General features: G+C 42.8%; 1 pseudogene; it reads right to left on the bottom strand.

Moving 5' to 3' along the window:
* Positions 1-2,041: 2,041 nt before the first annotated feature.
* LOC123158872 (probable protein phosphatase 2C 65) lies at positions 2,042-3,747 on the bottom strand (annotated as a pseudogene).
* Positions 3,748-7,771: the final 4,024 nt, after the last annotated feature.

Below are 7,771 nucleotides of genomic sequence, written 5' to 3'. Positions count from 1 at the left end.
CAGATAGTAGGAACAATTAGCAAATTAAGATGATGTAGTAACTGTACCAGAGAAACGAAGATCACCATTTCCATGGTTCCACCAGGCTATACCCCACTGGATTAACAAATCAACCCACCAGTACAAATGCTCTCTACTAAATAAAGAAATGAATAGAATCATAGTCATTTTCACAACTGAACTGAAGCAACTAAATAGCAAGCATCACCTAACTGGAAGGTTGCGTTCAGAAGAACTAATGCAAATAAATATGGCCAACCGACAAAATACTAATAGAGATACACAAACTAACACAACAACTACCACAATGATTATACAACAACATGAGCATTTTTGCATACACTGTATCTTAGCGCCATTACTTATACAGTAGAAATCAAATTAACCGGAAGTTAGTAGAAATTAGAAGATGTAAGTTAATGCACAAACAAACTGAAACTATAAAACAAACTGGTCATATCACCTAACCATGTAAGCTCTTACAACGGACAGTGACAATTTGCAGTAATACGGTTTCTTTTAGAAGCATTCCAAAAAATTGACAATTAAATGAAAGTAAAGAATAGGAAGTGATCCGACCTTTTCCTCACATAGATCCAATATTATCAGTGGCATCCTTTTTTGTAATTAGTACAGAACATAAACTGACCCTTATTCCTTGTTACTCCCAAGACAAAATCAAATCTGCCTTCAAATGGAATTAAAAGATCAAGGTAATGAGCAAATTTTTAGATAATACATCAAACGGAATCAAAACTGCCAAATTGCATCCGTAAAAGAATATAACTGTACATACATGTTTAATAACAATCATGGTCTAGCAAAACCAAAACGACCAGATCAGTATATGCCATCGCTCACCATTGGTATGTTACAAAACCTGGGTCAATTAAGCCGCCAGTCTGTTTACACGCAAGCACAAAATATAAATAGCATGAGGCAAACCTTGCAAAAACTTGGGATGAGTTAGGTGGATCTCAAACAATGTTTATCCAATTATTATTATCCTCACCTCCTCACATAACCTGAGATTGAAGTAAGAAAATGGGATGAGTTCACCTTTGATCTGCAGTAGCACATTTAGGAGTACCCAATTTCTTCTTCCAACATGCAAGTATCCAGGACAAAAACACGTTCAGCTCATTGGTGAGCAACTCTACCAAAGCTCCTACAAATAGGAAAACGATGATTTTAGGAGGGGAAATGACACCAATAACTATCAGGCATAGCTCACTCTATGAACTTAATACCATTTGCACATTTGGTACTAACAACAGTTCTAGCAATAAACAAAAGATGCAGTAGTATATGAAGTTAGGTAAGTGTACACTCAAATGCACCGCTACATGAAAACAAAAGCCTACAAAGCACACATTTGGTGAACATGTTCCAAATTTCTTTTCCTACCCGCGTTCGAAAAGGATATAAGAGAACATAAGCAAACCTAAAAATAACCTCACGACAAAATAAAATATACAAAATTTCATGTCTCCTATAGTCTTATACAACAGGGAAGAAAATCAAGTTACCAAATGCTAATCTACGGGTAAAATCATCATGAAGAATTCTGTAGGGTCGAGAGCCCCATAAATCGAAATAAATATCCACTTCATGGATTCATGTTATGATTGACTGGAACTAATGTTTTGACTGGATATTCCTTATTTCTTTATACTTTTATTCACATAAGGGATTCTTATTAATCTCGAAATCATCTTGTTATGATTGACTGGAACTAATATTTTGAAAAATGAAATCACGTGGTTTGCATAGACTAATCCTCCCTTGCCAGCCTTCTGGGATTTTCATCAAACACCTTGTAGGTGTATAGAACAAAATCTGCACAAGCAAAGATCAGAAGTTCAGAGAAGGATCAGGGCATTGAAAGGAGGAAAGAAATTAGGAAGAGGACAAGAGTGTGTGCACCTGCTTGGCCAAATATGTCGAGGTTTTGCAGACATTCTGCATCGTCTATTTATGTTGTAGGTAAGACACCAACTTCCAAATGTATCAGCTGAGCAAACGCAAAGGGGCAAGGAAATTAAAGAGGGGAAAAGATCATCACCATGTCGACGACTTCCTGGCTGGAGAGGAGCTCGAACACGCCATCGCTTGCTACGACGAAGAAGAGGTGGGCCGGGGTGATCTCCACGGTCTTCACCCGAGGCTGCGCGTAAAGGTCGTGCTCGGGTAGAGCCCATCGCGGGCCAATACGTGAGGTGGGGTACCCCTCGTAGGCGAGCCAGCCCTCGGCGTCGGGGTCGCGCACGCCCTCCACCTGCTCGATAGACATGACCCGCGCGCCGCAGGCCTTGACGCGCGCACGCTCGTCGGCGTGGAACGGCGTCTGGTCCCATGACACCTCCTCGGCGGCGGCGCGGCCATCTCACCATACCTCGGTCACGGAGCGCAAGTCCCCGACGTTGGCCACGTGGAGCGCGCCACCGGCCACGAGCTCCGCGACGGCGGTGGTCCCGCTCATGGAGTCGTCCACGGCCGCAGCCGCATGCATCTCCTCGTTGACCCCGACCATAGCCGCCCGGAACGCCCCCGCGGGGTCTGACGCGAGGAGGCTCGCTCCGGAGGCGTCGTCCTCGGCCGCGAGGAGGAGGAGGCGGGGAAGGCCATCCCACGCGAACCCGGAGCAGGCGTCGTGGCCGTCAAAGACCACGAAGAGGTGGAGATCGGGGTCGCCCGCGGAGCGCGTGGCCACGAGGTACGCGTCCTGCGACTCCCGTGACGGGGAGTCCGGGTAGAGGCCGTCCACCGTTAGTGTGGCATACTCCAGTGCCAGGCCCGCACCCAGCACCACGGCGCGGCTGCCGGGCCTTCCCACCGCCCTCCACCATCGACCCGCGGCAGGCAGCACCTGCCGCGCGCGCACCCCATGGAATGCGTGCGCCCTCCACCAGCACCCCCGGGATGCAGCCGCGCTCCTCCTTCCTAGCAGCTCCACTGCACCACGACGGCATTGATTCCCGTCCTTGTCTCCCACCTCCCCTGCTCCTTCACACAACCACCGCCTCACATAACCTGCACCCGATCCAAATCCAGGCGCCGCCGATGGGCATCGGACAATGGAGAGAAGGAAGACAAGGTGGAGGGGCCAGCGCTGTGGAGGAGCAGCGACCTAGTGGCATGGGAGGGAAGAGGAGAAGGGTGAGCGGCAGCGGCCACTCGCTCGAGATCGAGGAGGAGGGGAGAAACGAAGAGAAAGTTGCATGGGGCTCGAGGACGTGAGAGGACTTGTAGCTAGGTTTTACTGCTCACGTCCCACCCGGCGTCCACACCACGAATCTCTCACCTTGCGCCACACCTACCCAAAGAGGCTAACAAGTGGGCCCAACGCTTCTGAAGTGGAAGAGACCCAGCTGGGTGCATGGAAGGAGGGTGAGGGTAGACCAGCGTCAATCCACCCACCCGCCTGGCAGCCCCACGACGCCCACAGATTGGTCTGTAATTGTTTCTTTCACCCAAGGCAGAAGCAACCCACCCACAGCACCTACACCGCCAATCCGGACCCGTGAGAGATGTGGCCCACCCGTCATCCGGATGAGTAATAAATGACAACGTGAAAACAACAAGCGGTGGGATCTCTGCCAGCACGGTAAAAAGCTCCAGCCAGGCAAATCGAGTGAACGAGGATGATTTCACGACGCAGATGTCCCAGGTTGGTGGGTAGTCTAGAGCGTTTATATGTTCGAAGGAAGCCTCACAATCCTGGGGATTTACAATTAATTCCTTCATGGCAACATCTTTCTTTTTTTTGCGACTGATGGCAACATCTTTTTGTTCCCTCTACCTATTGATCTTTCAGGTGGATTGCATATTTCAAGTCATAACCGTATTTAAATTGGTGGGTCTGGATATGAAGTATCGAGGTGGTACTATCTTTGAACAAGTAATCTCTTATAAATACATAAGGGGGTGCTAACTCAGTTGTGTGCTCCCTTCCGCAGTTGACCTCATATTGGGAGTTCGATCCCTGACGAAAGCACATTATTTTTGCGTCCCTGCCGGCATCGGTTGTGGGCCGTCTTCCACAGCGAGGTCGATTGATGGGCTAAGGCCCGGGCGAGTCAGAAAGATCGCTTTAAGGAATTTTAGCGAAACTTTTAGTGCGCACGTACAATCAGAATCATATTACGATGTAAAAAAAGCTGAGGCAACGGTGAACCCTACGGAGTCAATCCGTGCTTTATTATTAGGGAAAGACTAGTAAACATGTCCTTGCGTTGCAGCGGGGTAACAAAATTGCTTAGGTTGTGTCTTCCTCGACTTAAACCACCATCCAACCACAACCCGATGTGGCATGACAGCATTTGGATGGTATACCGGAAAGCGGCAACGATATCTTTCTCAACTCCTACCGCTATGTGCAGTAGTAGCATGGCATGGCATGTCATGTAGATTATGTCTAGTATAAGCCGGAAGCAAGTATCTCAATGTATTCTCCATCCTGATGTAAACCAGGACGCATACATGTTATAATGGCCTCTATTAGCATTCCTCGATATAAATTGTTATAAAGATTAATTCGTTTCCATTACAATGAACACGACTGCCCCACAAGGCTTTCATCAACACCTTCTGAGGCCAAAGAATATGAGCATGTACCTTCAGAAGTAAGCAGACTTTAGGAAACAGAGAAGCAAAAAAATAGAGTATGCTTCTACTCTGGTAGCTCCAACACCAACAAAAGCTTGCCAAAACTGTTACCACAAAAGCTACTGAATGAGCCTAGCAAAAAAATAGAAGGTTATAGGAAACAGTCTCATGTGTGCTTGTTTGCTTTATCACTAAGTAGTTTTTATTTTCTGTTCTAAGTTGTTTTCTATCTTTAATTATGGGTAGGAAACGCAAAATACCAAAAAATTAGTTGTACCTACTAAACCAATGGTTGAAGAACCACCCAAAATCTATCATACTACTGAAGCTTTCTACTTGGATCATCTTCGATCCCTATGTGCTCGTGCTGAAACCCCAACTAGCCTAGTTGAGGGAAAATCTTTAGATGAGCATGCTTGCTATGTGCGACACCGCTTATCTCAAAAAGGGAAACTTTTACTGGATCAAATTCATCATTTGCAATGTTATTCTTGGAATTTATGTGAAATATATGATTTTACTTGTTGTTCTGAAGACCCTAAGAAACACCTTCCCTACCAATGTGAGTTTAGTGATAATGGACTGGTATCTTCGTATGCTAAGGGTGTTTATAATTACCATGATGTTCAACAAATTGAAAAATTTGTTGCTTTTAAGGGTGCTTATGAAATTGCTTCTTTGATTGAAAATTATGATGCTACTCTTTACAAATCTGAAAATTTTGCCATAGTTAAATATTGCTATGAAAACTATGCTTATAATGCTTATGTTAAGCCATATATTGAGGACTCCTCCGCTGTCCAAGAGGAGACTAATATTTTGCAGGAAACTATGGAAGAAGAAATTGCTGAAACTGTGAGCTCATTAGATGAAAAAGATGAGGAGAGCGAAGAACAAAAGGAGGAAGAGCGGATTGATCACTCGTGCCCACCTTCTAATGAGAGTAACTCCTTATCCCATACACTGTTTAATTTCCCTTCGTGCTTACCGAAGGATGAATGCTACGATGATTGCTATGATCCCTTTGATTCGTTTGAAATATCCCTTTTTGATGAACTTGATGCTTGCTATGCTTATGGCCAAGATGCCAATATGAATTATGCTTATGGAGATGAACTTGCTATAGTTCCTTATGTTAAGAATTAAATTGTTGCTATTGCACCCACGCATGATAGTCCTATTATCTTTTTGAATTCTCCCAACTACACTATATCGGAGAAGTTTGCTCTTATTAAGGATTACATTGATGGTTTGCGTCTTACTATTGCACATGATGATTTTGATAAATATAATATGCATGTGCTTGCTACTCCTACTTGCAATTATCATGAGAGAGGAACTACATCTCCGCCTCTCTATGTTTCCAATACGATAAAATTGCAAGAAACTATTTATACTATGCATTGGCCTTTACTTTGTGTGCATGAATTGTTCTTTTATGGCATGCCGATGCAAAGTAAGAGAGTTAGACTTCGTCATTACATGATATATGTTACTTTGTGCTCACTACTAAATTACAAATCATTGTTAATTAGAATTGGCTTTGATATACCTTGGGATCCGGGTGGATCCATTACTTGAGCACTATATGCCTAGCTTAATGGCTTTAAAGAAAGCGCTGCCAGGAACACAACCCGGAAGTTTTATAGAGTCATTTATTTCTGTTGAGTGCTTTTAAATAGTTTAAAAACAAAAAAATAAAGAGGGAAACCTTAAACTTTTTCAAAAAGAAAAGTGGAAGTGAGAAAGACGAGCATTGTTAAAATGGGAGCTAGCCTTGAACTTTATTCATGCCCATGGAAACTTTGTGAACCTTGATTATAGAAAATTTTCAACAAAAATAATTATCCCCTTGTACAAATCCATTGTATTATAAAAATAATGTGCCAAGATTTGCCTTTAGGATGATTAGATTGCTTGTTTGGTATGTGCGGTGTAAAAACAGAAACTTTGGCTGTAGTGCGTGATTTTACATTTTTAATAGAAAGTCAAACGCTTCTAAAACTTTTTGAAAAGTACTTCTATACAAATTGTTTATTTTTTCCTTTAAAAAATAGATTTGCAGAAGTATGGTGAATGTTCATATTACTACAGACTGTCCTGTTTAAGACAGATTCTGTTTTTTGATGCATTGTTTTGCTCGTTTTGATGAAACTATCGATTGTATCGGTGGTATAAGGCATGGAAATGTTATATTACAGTAGCAACAATGCAAAAATTAAAATATGAATGAGTTTGCAACAGTACTTAAAGTGGTAATTTGCTTTATTATACTAACGGATCTCACAAGGGTTTTGTTAAGTTTTGTGTGATTGAAGTTTTCAAGTTTTGGGTAAGATCACGATGGATGAAGGAATAAGGTGCGGCAAGAGCCCAAGCTTGGGGATGCCCGAGGCACCCCAAGGTAATATTCAAGGACTCCCAAGCAACTAAGCTTGGGATGCCCCGGAAGGCATCCCCTCTTTCTTTTAACGATCATCGGTAATTTTACTTGGAGATATATTTTTATTCGTCACATGATATGCGTAAATCTTGGAGCATCGTGTGCTTTTTATTTTACTTTTAATAATGCACCATGCTGGTATGAGACATTCCTCGGTTTACTTATATAATGCTCTTTGCACTTCACTTATATCATTTGAGTATGGGTTTATAGAATGCTTCATGTGCTTCACTTATATCATTTGAAGTTTGGATTGCCTGTTTCTCTACACATAGAAAACCGCCATTTGTAGAATGCTCTTTTGCTTCACTTATATTTGTTAGAGCATGGGCATATCTTTTTAGAAAGAATTAAACTCTCATGCTTCACTTATATCTATTTGGAGAGTTGAAAGGAATTGGTCATTCACATGGTTAGTCATAAAATCCTACATAAAACTTGTAGATCACTAAATATGATATGTTTGATTCCTTGCAATAGTTTTGCGATATAAAGATGGTGATATTAGAGTCATGCTAGTGGGTAATTGTGGATTGCAGAAATACTTGTGTTGAAGTTTGTGATTACCGTAGCATGCACGTACGGTGAACCGTTATGTGATGAAGTCGGAGCATGATTTATTTATTGATTGTCTTCCTTATGAGTGGCGGTAGGGGACGAGCGATGGTCTTTTCCTACCAATCTATCCCCCTAGAAGCATGCGTGTAGTACTTTATTTCG

Source organism: Triticum aestivum, chromosome 1D (genome assembly GCF_018294505.1).
Source record: "Triticum aestivum cultivar Chinese Spring chromosome 1D, IWGSC CS RefSeq v2.1, whole genome shotgun sequence".
Classification (NCBI taxonomy): domain Eukaryota; kingdom Viridiplantae; phylum Streptophyta; class Magnoliopsida; order Poales; family Poaceae; genus Triticum; species Triticum aestivum.
This window is presented reverse-complemented; position numbering and strand designations above follow the sequence as displayed.